Source organism: Sylvia atricapilla, chromosome 7 (assembly GCF_009819655.1).
Source record: "Sylvia atricapilla isolate bSylAtr1 chromosome 7, bSylAtr1.pri, whole genome shotgun sequence".
Taxonomy (NCBI): Eukaryota; Metazoa; Chordata; class Aves; order Passeriformes; family Sylviidae; genus Sylvia; species Sylvia atricapilla.
Window position 1 is genome coordinate 35411958 of NC_089146.1, and position 16413 is coordinate 35428370.

At 40.7% G+C, this 16413-nt stretch overlaps 1 long non-coding RNA gene across 1 annotated transcript; it reads left to right on the forward strand.

The window, feature by feature from the left end:
* The first annotated feature begins 2986 nt into the window (after nt 1-2986).
* Nucleotides 2987-16122, forward strand: LOC136363871 (uncharacterized). Its single transcript, XR_010744076.1, has 3 exons — nt 2987-3598; nt 14569-14726; nt 16024-16122. It is a non-coding gene; the product is annotated as an uncharacterized lncRNA (long non-coding RNA).
* The last annotated feature ends 291 nt before the right edge of the window (nt 16123-16413 follow it).

A 16413-nucleotide genomic window follows, 5' to 3' on the forward strand; every position in this document is an offset into this window, starting at 1 on the left:
GCAGCTGCAGGTTACTTGAAAATACTTTTGAGCTGCCTTTTGGAAGAAGTGGTTTGTCGTCTGTAATGGCAACAGATTTAGGAAAGGAAATAGGATATGATATAGGAATTGACCCAGCTGTGAAGTGTTATGTCAGTTCAGGGAATTTCTGGAAGAGAAAATGAAAAATAAAGAAATAATGTTAGGCTATCTTTTCTTAGAAGGCTGAGTTTTATATCAAGCATTGTATGCCTTGAAAGAAGCCTGAAAGGACAGCAGAGTCCCAGGGAACACAAGGAAATTTGTGGAGGAGATCAGATGGTGCAGAAAAGCTGAAGCTTAGAGGCAGAAATTTTGGAAGCTGTCTGGAGTGGGGAAAGGCACAAGTGGAGAGATTAAAATCTGTTAAACTTGTGCAAAGATGGACTGAAGAGTTTAACATGAGGTGAGAGGAGAGGACTTGAGAAGATGCTGGATGTGGCTGCATTATTAAGCTGCTGGATTTTAGATGAATGACTCTGGACTTTGAAGTGCAATGTGTGGATCACGTCCCAGTGAAGAGAATCCTCATGGAGTTATTCTCCTCTGCCTGCACAAATCTTGATTAGTGGTAAAGGCCCAAAGTGGCTAAGACACATATTAATGCAAGGCCTCCAGTTGTAAATCAATATTTGAGGTAAGTGGCTTTAACTGTTCATTATGGAAACTTCATTCTGACAACAATTACAAGTTTAAAAGTGGAAGTGAGATTTGGCAAGCAGCACCCATTCTTAATCAGTCACACTGTGGCTTCTGTGCTGAAGATGAGGGTTGCAGCCTGTTTGTTCTGAGAAATGCAGTGTATGCATTCATCATGTTTATTCAAATTAGGGCTTCCCAGGAGTAATGACAAGGTTATTGTGCAGACTTACCTGCTGTGTTTTAAAAAATGCACCTGCAGGTATGAAAATCTGGGAATCTGGTGATGGCAGGTTTAAAAGGAGTTCAGCAGCCCCGTGTTATCCTGTGAAAACCAACAGAGCACAAGCTCCTGTGACTACTTTGACAGCAGCAACCTGTATTTGTAACTTTACATTTCTTTATCTCCATAAACTTATGTTCATGTCACTAAATGTGGACTTTTACTGTCAGCACTGGAAATGTGGGCTGTATCACAACTACATTAGGAAGCACCTTGCTAATTGCTGCAGGTATTAGGTCTTATTTTCTCAAAATAAAATTGTCTTTGATTCGAAATAATTCTCTTTAATTCAGATTTTTGGAAAAACAAAGTTTCATTATTATCTTTGCTTTTGCAGAGGAATATATTTCTTTGATGACTTAGAGCTGCATAAATCTCTTCCTTACTAAATTTCTTTACATTTTATTAAGGCACTTTACCTCTTATAAGGCATTATTATTATTGAGAAACACATATAGTGTCTGCAGGAGCAGTTATTGGATTTTTTTCTCTCTTCTTATAGAGGTCCCATTGCCAGTTTCTCCTCCACCTCTTCAGAATTAAATAAAAAAGAAATAACAATAACAGTCTTGCTGTTTTCTCCCTTCCAAGTAGGTAGAAGAAAATTACTTGATTAGATTATAGGGTTTGTATATGTGTTTAAAGAATTTATTGTGGGAAATCTATACTAGAGCCAAAATGATTAATGGTAATTAATGTTCCCACATTTAATAACAAAAGAATTAATAGAGAGCAGCCACTTACCATAAAATGTTTCCTTGACATTTCTCACTAAAAATAAAATTTCTGAGCATGCCACGTAGATTTTTTTTGGAAAGAAGAAAGAGAAAGATTAGGCAAGGAAACATCTCCCTGTAATTTAAACCATTATTTCTCTGACAGCTTTTTATCTCCTGTCTGGAAGAAATAAACATATTAAATTTTTTATTAAAATAGTTAGGCTTTGTGAGAGTTCTTTTTTCCCCCAGTGCAATAATAAATATTTATTTGTGCCAGAAACAAAGAAGTTTCTCTATGAGGCTTTTACTGATGCTTAGCCAAAGGTAGGATTCTCTTAACCTCATAAATACAGCTCTTGTGCACTTGCTTTCTCTTCCTCAGTAGAAATTTTTGATGTATAAGTAACATTCCTATAGAGACAGGGTCATCCATGGGTATTGATCACCTGCCTCGCTGTCCTCCTTTGATTGTTGTTTATAAAGGATGAAGTGCCCAATATCAACTAAAGAATGGCTCCAAAACACAGAGTTAAGCCCCAGCCACAGTAAATTTCCAAACAAATAACAAAGCCTTTCCAGCAAAGATCCTCAGCCATACGGGCTGGACACTGGATGTGGCCAGAGAAGGAGTTTTAACGTGACCCAGAGAGCTCTTGCAAAATCCTCCTTCTGTTGCCTGTGCTGTGCCTGTCCCCTGTTGTGTTCCATTGGCATGGCTTTAAATATCACCTCCTACCCGGGGGCAGCGTGTCTGGATGCCATGGTGGGGGGCTGGTGTTAGGCACTCACATCAGAAAGGGGATTGCAGCCATTTGGGAAAAAGCTCTTGGCCAAACTGTCCGGCACAGAGTGAAATTCCATCCGTTTGAAGGAAGAAAAAAAAAAAAAAGAAGAAAAAAAAAAAAAAAAAGAAGAGCATAAAAAAGAAAAATACTGTCAGATGTCCGTGTACTATTAGCACGGAATAATTTATACTGAATTCTGCTCTTAGTGTTTTGGTAGATCTGGATGTGCTCTGCCTGTGATCTGGATGTGGCTGGGGTTTCTCTGTCTGTGCTTCTGGCAAATGTGGTCAGTATTTAACCCAGACTGTATTTTTGTGCTTGCCATCTGCTTAATTCTGAATGTCAGATCCACAACTGGCCTGGTAGTTATTGCTATTCAGCTATTTTGAACCCAGCTCAGTGCAGCAGATAGGAGAGGATGTACTGGTTGTGTGAAAATGTCATTTGAGCTGAGTCTCCTCCCAAGAGTTAAACCCAAATCTTCCTGTGAAAATAATAAAGAAAGTATGATCCTCTTTTTTTTTTTTTTTTTTTTTTTTTTTTTTTTTTTTTTTTTTTTAAATTACATTGTTTTCTCCAGTTTTGTGCCTTCTTGGCTTTGCTGCAATTAGGAAAAAAAAAAAGGAAATCTAGTAAGGGCTGAGCATGTAAGAGTTTTCCATCTGGTTAGAATACCAAGTCAATGGGCATGCCACACTAATTCTTTGCTAAGTAATTCTCAGAAAGATTCTATGTTTTCAGGTGTGGAAGAGCTTCAATATGTGACTTAACTAGAAATGTTTAACTGAAATGAACTATTAAGTTACCTGCTTTAACCCTTCCAGCCTTATGGTCAGGCTGCTCAGATTTTTGTTTGGAGCATCCAATAAAATAATTGGAAATGGTTTTGATGACTCACATAACTTAGAAATTTGGATGTAACGCAGGAATTCTGGGAAAAATGCTTACAGTTATTTCATGTTAGGGAAATTACTTAACACTCACAGTTATTTGTATTCTTCACAGGTCTGATTCAGTCTTACAGTTTTGATGTCTCAAGCAAACGTCAGCACCTTTACAAGGAGCACACTGACAAGTGGATGAGACAAGCAAGTGGGCTGGAGAAGACATCTGCCCCCACTATTCTGATGTACCTCCAGGACCTGAGTCTCGAGGTAGGAAAACTGCTGCAGGATGGGAGGGAGAGCTCAGGAAGGATATTTCTTTCTTTTTGGTGCCTGAAACCCAGGTCATATTGGGTGCAGTTTGTTCATCTTTTGGGCCAGCAATACCCATAGAGGTCAGAGGAGGCTTGTGGCTGTAGAAATTCCTCCAGATCAAAAAATGGCCATTTTATGTCAGAGCCTGGAGGAGACATGTAGGAAGGAAGGAAGGTGGGTAAGGGCATCATCTGTCTCCTAGGCTACAGGGAATTTCCAAGATTAGGGCCCCACTGCAGAAGGCTGAGGTAAAAAAATGCTGTGGTGGGATTAGAAAGAGGTTTTTCCTTACTCTTGTTGGATGATGTGCCCACTGCCTCCTTTGAAAATGCTGTTGCATGTGCTTCAGTGCTCCAGCTGGCTGAAAGGTAGCTCTGCCTGCCAGGCCAGCAGTGGGAGAGGGAAGGTGACCACCCCTGGAGGAGAATTTCTGTTTCCTCATCCCCACACCCTCCTTCTGCTCAGAAATGGTCAAGTAAAATATGTATACAGGTGAATAAATCTTTCACACAGAGCTACCCAAAAGCACTTCTCCAAACCCTATTTGCCAGAGATTAAAATGTTGAGGTATGTCTAATTGTAATCCATTTATTGTTTGTGAATTCACAACCCTCTTGGACATCCCCAGGCGCCAAGATTTTTGCTTATGGATCTCTGACCCAGCCGAAGGAAATGTAAAACCAAATGTGGACAGACAGCTCCCTCTCGAATACACATCCACAGAGGCCGAGGAACACTTGTTATGCTAGCAAGGGTGTGGAATAAATTACGCTGAGGAGATTTGCTCTGGACCCACCTATTTGAGAGGAGAGGCTTTGTGCTCCATGCCAGCCCTGGCCCCGCGGGAGCGGCCGTCACCGCCGAGCAGACAGGTGGATCTGGAGATGCTCGGGCTGGCAGCGTGGCACAGGACCAGCAGATCAATATTTAATGTGAAGGCTGTTGCAGGCCCCTCACATACATAATTTATCCCTGCTTTTGGGTACAGCTGGGCCGGAGTCAAGCCGTGCTTCCAGGCTGCAGGGGGATTTGGAAGTGGGTCCGAGCGTTTCTGATGGTCCCCACCTTCAAAATGCAATTCCGAAGCCAGGATCCAACTCTTTCCCTCCCCTCTTCTTTGCACAGCACACAAACCAACACTTTGGGGAGGTCTTTGAAATTTGTGTCGAATTACACTGACTTTCCCCCATTGAGGGCACACAGCAATGTTTGTATAGGACAGAATTAGGGCCCCAGAAAGAATTAAACGTTTCAGAGTTTAATTAAGTGCGCTAACAACACATGAGCGAAGTCAGTCTCATAAAAGAGAACTTTATTGTACGAATTGACACAAAATAAAAGCCCTTTGGGATTAAATTAAAAATAAAAAAAACCCTTAAAAAACCCTCACAATATGGGGAGTAACCTGGCCACCCTGGCTCGTTTCACTGATCAAATATCTCTGCTTGGGATTTTTTTTACCCTGACAAATGATTAAATTCCAGAGATACGATAGCACGCGATGCCAGCCTAACAAGGTATGAGCAAGAGGGATTTGCTTTTGACTAGTTAAGAAATAAGCTTACTAATTCACAAATTTATTATAAGATTAGCCTTTAATACCTGATAATCACCTTCGTCAAGGAAAATTTCTTCTCTTCAAAAGGCAAATGAAATTTATAGATGGGTCTTGAGCCAGGCTCATGGGTGGTAGACAACAGTCAGGAGAGGTCCAGCCTTTCTCTCAGAGCAGGAGAAACAGAAACAAGACAGGCATGGCAAAACCTTAGATGCCATAGGATTATTAATCTCTTTGCAGAAAACAAGTTTGATCTCTGTCAGGCTGTCCATTAATTTTGATGGAGGCACTTTTAAGATCTTATGTTTGCACTTCAGTGGGGCTGTTACAGCTAAATATGCAAGTAAAAATGTTTTCTCATAACATATACAGACAAGTGTTCTCATTTCAAAGGTGATGTTGTCATATGAATGTAAGAACATCAGATTTGCTAGTCTTGTTATTATCTTCTTTGCAATAGCCCATCTGGACCTGAACTCAGAAATGCTCCCAATGTGTTAGGCTCATGCAAACATCTGGTGCAAAAACAGGCCTTTCTGCTCAAGGACTTTTAGCTCCAACTAATGAAAAAGGCAAAGTGTGGGAGAGAAAAAAAGGACAGAGAAGGTAAAAATAAAACAAGCACAAAACCAGATAACTTTTCACAGTCCCACAACCTTTTGCTAACAGATGGAATTCTGTCTCCTGACTCCCAGCCGAGTCCATTGCCAATAAAGGATATTGTACAACTGTTGAACACAGCTTTATACCCAAGTCACCCATGCAACAATGTTGTGGACAGGTATGAGAGTAGCACAAGCCTTGTCCTGCACCAGAAGTTGTAAAGACAAATATCAATACAGATACTCACCGTGTTGGTGTCATTTGCTTTCAGATTCAAAAACTACAGGCTGAGGACAACGTTTTATTCACAGATCTCAAATCTGGAATTAGATTCTGCTCCCTGGGTACCAGGTATCACATCACTTTATGCACTTCTGGTGAAACCAGGACTTGAGAATCAGCATTTGTGGAAAGGAGAAGCAAAGCCAGCATTGTGCCCTGAGGTGCAGAATTCCTGGAGTCTCATTGCCACTGAAGATTCAGTACCCTTCATCTTTTGATGTGAAGGATCTGAACATGGCCATCCTTTGCCACAGTGCCTCAGTTTCCCCCAGGTGCTGTGTCTCACACTGATCTCTCAGCCGAGCCCAGGCCAGCAGAAATGTCCCTGTAGAGCCTCCTAGAAATGCTTAGGTCAGAAAATCTCTCTGAGACGATTGATCCCAACCATTCCCCAGCCCTGTCACCACAAGGCCATGTCCCCAAGTGCCACATCCACGTGGCTGTTAAATCCCTTGGGAGGATGCGGGCTCCACCACTGACCTGAACACCCCTTTTAGTAAAGAAATTTTCCCTGTTTTCCAAGCTAAACCTATGACTGTAGTTTTTGTTGTGGCAGAGGCTCTCTTTTCAATCCCCTACCTGTCTCCAGCTGCCAATGTTTTCAGAAGCTACAGGAATTTAATTATCTTCAGGGCTTCTACCTCTCTATTAAATTGGATTGAAATAAGCCAATGAATTGGCAAATGGTTAAGGAAGAAAAGGTCTGGCAGACAGGGCCAGTGTGAAAGCTTCATTGCTTCAGGAGAGTTGCCCAAAAAGAACTGAACCTAGAAAAGTGTGAGATTCTGAAGAGTACAGCAGCATTTGAACTGTAATGCAGATTGTCTGGTTAGGGAGTGAGTGAAGGAGAACAAATAAAAGAATTAAGTAGAGAGGATAGTAAAGGTCAGAGGTCAGTCCCCTCTTTGGATGACATGGGGAAAGAGATCAGAAGTTTCCATGATTTGGAATATATTCTTCCCTAAATTAAAAAGCAGTTTCAATGTCCAGACATTAGAAAAAAGCTTGTTTATTCAATTTATTAAAGAGGTCTCAAGCTTAGGGCTCCCATTCCTTCACTTCTTATGAGTTTCTGCACACTGGAGCAGGACATAGAGAGTCTGGCCCAGGACATTTGAGTAAAGAGCACCAAGTGCTGAAGGTCCTTGTGGGGCTGGGACCTGCCTGGACTCCCCCTGGAGAAGGGACAGGCAGAAACCTCTGCAGAAATCCACAGGCTTCACTGCACCTGAGATGGCAGAGGAGCAAATGGCTTCTCTCGTGTTTAAAGTGGCAATTTCAAAGTTAAATGTGTTCCTGAGCAAAGATACAGGCAAAGGGCGTTTGGAAATTACTCAACAAAGTTATAGAGCTTCCTGAACTTGAGCCAGGCAAAAATACTAGGATCTAAATCAAAAGGAAATATTTTATAGCTTGAATTCCTTTTTCCTATCATTTTTTCTTTTCTGTTTGGAAATGCCTTTTTCCTCTTGTGGTTGAGATGAAAAGATTAAAGTATGATAATGATGTCGTGGAAGAATCATGTTTGGCTGGGTGATAACTGAGCATTTTGGATAGCCTGGTATTGGCTTTCATGGGTTTGCACATCCCTGGAAGTGTTCAAGGCCAGGCTGGATGTGGCTTAGAGCAACCTGGGATAGTGGAAGGTGTCCCTGCCTGTGGCAAGGACTGGGACTGGATGGTCTTTAATGTCCCCTCCAGCCCAAACCATTCTGTGATTCTGTGTGTAATACCTACAGTTCTGCATATAAGTACATCCTCTTTCTCTCTTTTTGTGCTATTTTTGTGTTTGTGTGGAATTGATAAACTGAATGAGAACCCCACTCCCCACAGGCACACAAGCATTGCTGGATCAAAGACTGGCAGCCAAGGTGAGAATTGATTTCTCAAGACATTAATTTAAAAATTCAGTACGTTTAACTCTTACTAGAGGTATTTCAGTTTAAATTTCTACTTTCTACTTTTTACTTTTCCCATACTGGGTGCTTTCATCCCCCTTCCATGTGTGAGGATGGGACAAGCAGGATTTTTGGGGAGGGCTGATGCCCCTCACCTCCCACTCCTCGACTGAGAGCTGCAGCTCCATAACACTTTTCCTGCAGCTCACAGGTTGTAAAAAGTGTTCAGGCACACCAGCCCTCTGTGAGGTTGTACCTGCATTATTTATTAGCCAGCAGACGTAACTCTGTCCCTTTTTTCAACCCAGCTTTAGTGACTGAGCATTCAGGGTCAGCTCACTCAGCCCTCTGCACGCTGTGGAGGGTGAGGAGAGGCAGGGATTTTCCATGCCTGTTCCTTGGCTGGGTCTCAGCACACTTCCCTTTCAGATTTGAGGGTTTTCATGGATCCTTAGGCATTTGTGAGTTAAATGAAAGTATTCCTTGCAAAGAGGGAGATGGACTCGTGTGGAGCATCAAAGCAGGTGGGCTGATCTGGGCAGAGAGGTATTCCCACACACTGGTCATCCAAAATCAAGGCACATCATTTTACAGTTTTGATACCTAAAAACAACTAAATGAGGAAGGCAGCACAGAAAACTGCAAGGCAAGCTTGTAAAACAGTCCCCATACTCTGACAGTGGAGTTAATTTTCTTTTTAATAATTCCAATAGCAATTCCTAATAATTAGCTGATTTAATTTAGATTTGCATTTTGTCTTTTCAAAGCTATCCTATTACAAATAGCTGAGGAACCTTGCCCTTAAAAAATGATGTTATCCTGACAGCCTGGGACTGCTGTAGGAGAAAAGATTTTGCCTGAAAGCATTTCAGGAAGTTACAAAACTCCTTTACATGGCCTGTTGGATCTGTGTATGATTTCCAACATTACACAAAATAAATACCAGGAGACTGGTGTGGTTTATACAAGAGTTTATAGAGAAAAAAATCCACCCACCAGCTCCCTTGCTGAGGATTACAACCAGGTCTCTGCTGCCAAGTTCTCTGTTTAGGTAAAGCATGAGAAAATCTACCATTTTTTTAGAGTCACAAAAGGGGTGCTACAGGGGGGCAGTGAGAAGTTGACAGCTCTCACTGTTTAAAAGGCAGCTGTTCCTTCTCAGGTACTATTATTAATAAACCCTAAGGTAATGTTTGCTCTGAAATATGTCTAATTGAAATAATTTACCCTAACCCTTAGAGAATTATGAAACTGTTTTCATCATGTTCACACACAGCAAAATAATTATGAGATGCCATATGGAAAAGACATCATGTGGTACATGTATTTCTGAATGTATACTTTTTGAAATGGTTCCCACAGATAAATCATACAGCTAATTTACAAAGAGGAGGTGGATAGTAGTTCTTAAGTATGCAGTTTAAGTTTAAAATGGTTTCAGGCTGGGTAAATTTACAGTGGTGATGACATGCAGTAATTGCACTGATCACAGGATGTATATCACAGAAGATGTCGATAATGCCATTAAGTCACACTGCACAAAATGGAGCGAGAAAATTCTGCTGGTGGCTTTCTGCTGCTGCCATAAACCACCCCCCAAAGCCTCTGCAGGTCCTGTGTGGTCCTGAACTCGTTCTGCAGCTGGTATGTACCTGCCCAAAGCACTGGAAATGGTGCTCCATCCTCTGTGAGTCTCTGAGATGTTCGTGCTTCACACTTGGAAAGCTCTAAGCAAAAAGAAAGAATCTCCTTAATATATAAATTAAAACACTTAAATACAGAAATTTATTTTGAAGGAAGCTCTCAAGAGAATATCTGTTAAAATGCTGTTCCTTTCTGTCCATCCCTTGAAGGTTTTCCAAAAGGTTTTATTTCTGATCTCTAGTTACCTGCATTATCCTGTGTATGGACGATATATCTCTATGATTTGAGGTATGCAGGTTTGATTATGTACACACATTCACAGGAATGGTAGCAGGAAAATCCTGCAGGGCACTTCTTGGTCTTTTTCCAGAAGTAATTGTGGTGGCTGATGAGATATCTGAGGTTCTCTTCCTGGTAGTTAAGAAGTTTTGAAGGTGCTTTATGAATAAGGAACTCTTATTAGCATTTCTAGAAATCTGGCTGGAGATCAGGCTGTCTTGTCAGACTTCTGGTAGTTCTTGTTTCCAGATGGATGGAAGTAAAATCAGAGAATATGCCATTGCACCCTAGCTGTTCCATGTCCCATGAGGAAACCAGCAAAGCTATTTCATTCTGTCCACTCCACTCTCTTTACCTTTAAAGATCCTTAAAAAAAAAAATAAAAAAAATTCAAATTCGAGCACTTCAGACTCGCCTGTGTCTGAATTAGCTCACCAATTGCTCCTGCAATTATTTCTATGGTGATTAGTGAAATATCTGAGAGATGTGGAGTACACAAACTAATTCACCCTCAGCTCTGTTCTGCAGGAGCTAGAGGCACGCACGGCAGCTGCGATGTTTATCCCCCAGTAATGACATCATTACCCTGCATTACTGCTCTAGGTAGTGTGTTTGTCAACAGCCAGGGACTGATGAGCACAAGGAAAATATTTACCCAACTTCTGTGCTGTGGCATTACCCCAGCAATGCCATTTCAGGCAGATCACACTGCATTCCCGAGATTCGTGCTGCAGGAACCAAAAAAGCTTTGACATTTCCGTGCGTGTAACACCAGCCTTCAAATAACCACCTTTTAGAGACAGTAATTACAGTAATTCTGCTTTCAAAGGACAAATAAAAGATAAATAAAAATAAAAAAAAAGAAGGGGACAAGCGATATTCCCCACAAATATCTAAAGGTGGGAGTTTCCCAATACCCTCCCTGAGTGTGGAGCACTGGGGACATCCATATTTGATGTCTGCCTAATCTTCCCAGGAGTAACTACATCAGCCAATATTTACTCTCCCTGTCTGTAGAGATACAGTGTCTGAACGCTGCTGCATTCATGTGCGAGTGTTTAAACTGAGCTTTTCTGCCTCATCCCCGGGAGCTGCCTGCACAGGAGGGGTCTCACCTTCCCCCTCTCTGTCATTCCTGCTCCTGGATGAGAAATGTGAGGCTCCTTCTCCATTTCTAACGCTGCACAGACGAAAAGGCAAGTTCCCCTTTTAGCAACTTCCAGTCATTTGTTTTTATGCTCACAGAAGGTGTATCACAGTTGGTGTTACAGCAGCGCCCTAAACCAAAAGTCACCTTTTTCTTTTTTTTTCCTAGTGAGTTGCTGTAAATTATTATTTCACTGCAGTATCTGAAAGCATGAAATAGAGATTTATGATACTCTTGTGTTTTCCACTTCAATTCATGTAGTGTGGGGAAGGTAAAGTGTCTCTAGTTGCACAGTATCCCTTTTTTTTCCTCTTTGGAGTAGTGTGTGCTGTGTGATTAGAGGATAGTGAGAAGGTCACTGACCAAACTTTATCTTCCACACAGTTTCCCACAGAATGTATTCCTCCTAGGGAACATTTTCTCAGCTCAGGTTATTTCCAGAAATGTTCTCAAACCATAAGAGCAGTCCTTGCAGTAAAACATTTCATTCCCACTTTTTATCCTTTATCTAGCAGCGCAGTGTTGACAGCATTTATGTTTCTTCTATTGACTGGGCCAAGAACAACAGGATTAATGAGGTTGTCTCTTCATGGGTGCATTATGTTTTTTTCCTCTGACCTTTCAAACATGGGAATCTTCTGTTTGCAATATTTCTTAAGGAAGGAAAACCCCTTTTTGCAGGAGCTGGTTTTGACGGTCCCTGCATCTCCCGCCAACCTGTGGGCTGGAAGGAAACCGGGAAAAAGCAAAAGAGGGAATATCTTTATTTCTTCTTTTCTTTTTTTTTTTTTTTTTTTGGAAGAGCTGTCTAGGGGGATGTGAGATATTTTAAGGGCTTTCTCAAGCCTTGAAATTCTGATGATAAATCTTACATGGCTGCCTAAGGACTATCGTGTTACAGGAACTGTTCAGGAGACGAGTGGACATTGCCCTGCTGGTCTAATTATTTATTAATATTTCCAAAGCATTGCATGTGTTTAGACTGGACAAGGAGGGGAAGGAGGAGCCACTGGATTCACAGCCTTCCACTCTTGTGCTTTATTTTGCCTATTCTTGATTATTTTTGACACTGGGTAGCTGGAACACCATCAAGATAGGATCATTGCTAAGTGCAGCAGGACAGGGAACGTGAGGAATTTTCCCAAGGATGGGAGCACAAATATCTTTAAGCACAACAAATAGCTTTGCAAATATGACATCTTTTAGCCAAGCTCCTCAGAATACATCAATTAGATAAGCTAAACACAATTAAATTTTTGCAAAAGACCATTAGGGGCGGCTTATTCCCATTTTTCATCTGGGCTAACAGAGGGACAGAGAGCTGGAAAAACTCCCACTAGCCCAAAAGTTATCTATATAGGCAGATCTCAAAGCTGTTAATTTCCCTTTTAAGTTGTTTATTTGCCCTTTTGGTGGGAAAAAGAGGCACCACAAATTTGTGCATTCACGTTTTTTGCATCTTAGGGGGCAGAAAACCTCTTTATGGTGGTAAAGGTGGTTTAGTGTCACTCCTTTAATCTCTTCTTTCCAGCCCGTGGTGAATGATGGAGAAATCTGCCTGTTATTTTGGATGGGGAGAAGTGGAAGAGCTTCTATGGATATGTACATAGAGAGTTGTGTATGTGTACAAAAACCCCCAAATTTATGAAAATATGTAAAATATATAAATACAGAGATGCATAAAACTCAAAATTGAACCTAAAAATGGCCATAGAAAGAAATGGAAACACGAATGCTTGCACACACTTGTAGAATATGTTTCCCAAAGGTGTGTAGGGCTGCTGCAAATAAGAAAACCCTTTGCCAAGTAGGAAAAACAGCTCTTACCTCCTGACTGATGGGAAAATACATTGTCCAGGGAACTTGCTGAGCACTCCAGTGCTGGCTTTACTTCGTGTCCAGGCTGTAGAGGGCCAGGACTCTGGGCTGGGATCCAGGAGGGCCAGAGCTCAAGCAAACTCGAGATCTCTGTGTGTGGATTCAGGTCATCCTGGGACTGTGAGATCGAGCTGAACTAGACATGTGGACACAGCCAAATCCATCCATGTCAGGCCCAGGGAGGGAGCAGAAACAAATATTCCTGCTTGCTTTAATGATTTAAATAATCCCACATATTAGGGACAGGCTGCTTTTGCAGGGTTTAGACTGAAAAAAGCCATCAGAGAAGCTAAGAAATTTCTAAGCAACTCTGAAGAGTAATATTTCACAAGATCTTGAAACATTTCCTCCTGAGAAAAATGCTTATGTTGTAAATAAAAAAAAAAAAAAAAAAAAAAAAGACTGTGTATTTTCCTTACAGGAGAGAGATTCTAAATTTTAAGCATGATTATATTCCATGTCTTAAATTTGGGGTTCCTGAGCTTCAAACATTTGAGTTTGATGCTTGAACTCTTCTGTGTTTCATTTAGGATTTCTGGTTTAGCTGCACATAAATAACCAGAGAGAGCATTTCACGAATCCAATTTGTCAGCATTTAGGGAAGTTGAACGTAATTGTGATTCTATGAAATTCTTGTATTCTACTTTTGCTTTCTCGTAATAATATATGCACAGGCCTAAATCTGCTGTCACTGTTGTTTAGCAAGAATAACGTGGGTAAAAGCTAAAGAACCTGCAGTATGCTTTCTCCTCCCTTAAGCAGACGAGCTCCCTGTCATACACTACTAAAATATTCTCATAAAGCCCTGAATGAAAAGAATTTTTGGGTTGTAACCCTCAAGACTTTGAGGTTTTTAAATCCTGACTCTTCAGGATTAAAAAAAAGCCCACCCACACATCTATCGGGGAACGGTGAATACATGTTTGCGTAGTTTGCCTTATTTGCATTTGTTGGTAATTAATTAAAAAACATGAGTTTAATTAAACTTGGAGTTAGGGGATTCATTAAAATAAAAACAAAAAGCATTTCACTTAAAAATGTAAAATAACGTGTTCGGCTGGGTTTGCTGGTGCAGCTTAAGGATTTGCAGGGAAACGCCGGCAGTAGGAAAACTTTAGGGACTATCACACTGCACACAGTTAGGGAAGAGTCGCTGAACAAAGAGAGTCCTTGTCAGCAGATAAATTTCACCATGTAGATACTCAAATTGGAATAACAATGTTTGCCCTCAGTTTCTTTCTGAGCTGAGTCTGTGGCTGTGAAAAAAATGGCAATCATAGAAGCCCAAAGGGAAGGGTAGCATAACTGGAAGGAAAGTTATTAAAGTAAGAGCTAGAGGGGGAAAAATTTTAAAAGCTTAAAGGGAAGAGGTATAACTCGTCAAAAGCTCAAGACTAAATTACATCTACCTGTTTATATTACCATGAAAAGTTATTTCTCTTCTTATTCTCTTAGTCACAACTCACTGCCTTTAGATTTTTTTTTTCCCTTTGAGAACCATGGAAAGAGTTTGATTTTTAAGAAAAGACATGTTAGAATGTTGAAAGCAAGAACAGGGAAAAAAATTACCTCAATTAAGAATTAAATGTTTATTAAGAATTTTTCTCTGCTGTCTTTGATTTTGTCCCTTTTACAGGACCAGGCTCATGTCTTCAGCAGAAAAGTATGAATAACAGAAATCTTGAAGTTTTTGTAGTCTGTGTCATGAAAATCATCACCTAGAACAAAAGTGAAACCTTTCCACTCTCTCAGACTGAAGGAGTTTAGTGAAGATCTCCCAAAGCAGCCACCCAGGTGAGAATTTTGCCTACAAGACCCTACACATGTTGCTGGCTCCAGAGGCTTGGGACAGACACAGATGGCAATATCACTGCCACTTCTGTTCTCCTGGAGTGGGGCAGCTGATGAAAAAATCACTGGCTTCCATCAAACTGCCTCAAAAGAATCAAGAATTTCTACTTTATTCTTCCCCTGAAGTATTTAATTTGGAGAGGAAACAATTACAATAATGGAATATAATACTCCCTTAAAAATATCAAGTCGCATTCATTAGCCTCATTTTCCTATGAAATTAATTTAAGGCACCTCAGCAACGAATATGAAATGCATACAAAAACAAAATCTCAACTAATTTGCCTGGAGATGTGTCATGATGGTGGCTTGGTACTCCCTGGCAGGAGCAATTGGCAGCACCAATTTGGTGCGCAAAGAAGCAGGTTTAAAATAAAATAAAATAAAATAAAATAAAAATTAAAAAAAAAAAAAAAAAAAAGCAAACACCAAGAAAACCCACAACAGAGAAATATTTTGTGTGTCTTTGAGATGAGAAACCATCTGTGGGTGCCCATTTCCTGCAGGGCTGGGCAGGAGGATCCCACTTTAGCAGAACACCTGTGCCCACTGGGGAAGGTGGCCTTCACAGGCAGCAGATGCTCCACAGCTGAAGCTTTTCAAAGGAGACACCTTTAGAGCTCCTGCCCTTCTGGGATAACTGAATCATCCATAAATAGTATTTAAAGGCAGCATTGTCTGCCTAAAAAAAAAAGAAAAAAAAAAAAAAAAAAAAGCAAAAAGGAAAATGAAGTAGAGGTTTTGTGTGTGGGTAAAGTAAATATGGTTGGAAATACATGACTTGTTAAAAGCTTTTTTGAGGACCCCACACTCACGAAATCTTTTAGGTCATGTGTTTGCTTTCTGAAACATTTGGTAAGTAATAAGTGCCAAGGGACTATATGCACTCCATCTGGAATTAGCAGATTCCTCTTTGTTCAATTGTTCCTAAATTTGGAACCAGCCGACTTGCTTAAAAGTATTTTGATTTGCTTTTAAATAAATATGGGAGATAAACATAGCCCAGGACCAGGAAGGTACATTATTAGTCCTCTACCTCTCTCCACACAACTCTGAAAGGGCCAATTCTGATGTTTGCTGTTGGTTTATGGCAACAATTTGTTTGGAGTGGTCCATCATTTTTCTTCCCTTTTTATAAATAGTATCAAAGAAATCAGAGCTGGAAAAAGAACTGTTAGATCACTCTGCTGCCAACACAGCCCTGTTCCTTACAGAGCATTTTTTCCACTTCTTTCTCCAGGTTAAACTTGGAATTAAGTTTAGAGCCTGTAGGTCTAAGGAGAGGTACAAGAGTAAGTGGAGATTTCACTCTTTTCTCCTTTCCTAAGAAGAAAAATACCTAATTTTCATTTCCACCATCCCTACGCAAGGAAATGTCATGTCAAAAGATCAAGTAGATGCTTGCTCCTTGCAGGTGTGGCAGATTACTACCTCATCCCTGTAAAACTTTAATTTTTGCTTGGGGAAACCAGAAAAGGAAGAGAAAAGCAGCACTTCTCTTATCTTCCCTTATGTCCTGTAGCATGTAAAAGTCTGAGACCAGAACACCTGCTTGTCCTGTAGGCATATGAAAAGAAACTGCATTTCCTTTAGGGCCTTTAAAACTTTTTGAGACATAAGTCTTCCCGAA